Source organism: Schistocerca nitens, chromosome 10 (assembly GCF_023898315.1).
Source record: "Schistocerca nitens isolate TAMUIC-IGC-003100 chromosome 10, iqSchNite1.1, whole genome shotgun sequence".
In the NCBI taxonomy this organism is placed as follows: Eukaryota; Metazoa; Arthropoda; class Insecta; order Orthoptera; family Acrididae; genus Schistocerca; species Schistocerca nitens.
The window spans coordinates 58,488,581-58,489,402 of NC_064623.1; positions in this window are offsets into that span (position 1 = coordinate 58,488,581).

Genomic DNA, 822 nt, shown 5'->3' on the forward strand with positions numbered 1-822 from the left:
TAAGAGATTGATTACACAAATAACTTAAGATAGAACTCAACTCGAATGAGCACATTTTGATTAACTTAGTTGATATGTTATCATACCCACTGGAATACTTCGATTTTAAGGATTTTATGATGGATGCTTCTTCTTTGGGAGACGTGCATTTCCATTTTACTGAAGCTATTTTTAAAGACTGGTCTCAGATACTCCATTGCACTGTCCCCCAAACTTGATAACCCCAAGCTTTCAGTGACAGAAATAAAGTACTTGTTTAAGAGAGTTGTAACACTACATGTACTTGTTACCAAAGTCTCATTTATTTTTAGATCTTTCTGTTTCTCTTCCTTTTTGGCCTCACCTGTGTCTGTCTTCACTACATCCCATACAGCTTTTATTTTTTTGCCTGATGTAATTATCTTTTTCTCACAATAAAGCTGCTTTGATTTCTGGATTACTTGCTTCAATATTTTGCTGTGTTCTTTGTAATGCATTACAATTCTAACATCAGAGCTGTACCTGGATATTAGATACAGTCTCCTTTTTGTCCCACATGGTATCTTTATTCCTTGTGTAATCCACATTTTTTTTACTTGTGTGTGTTTTGAGTTACATTTAGGGGAAAACAATTTTCAAAAATGGAGGTAACTTTATTAATGAATGCTTTGTATTTTCCATTTGAGTCAGAAGTATTGCAAACATCTATCTACTTCATGTCTTTGGGTATTTTCCTGAATTTCTCAATTTTTGACTTATTTATTACCCTCCTGTACTCAGATGTAATAGATTATTTATCCTGACAAGTTTCAACATTAAACACAAGATGTTGCATGTCATGAT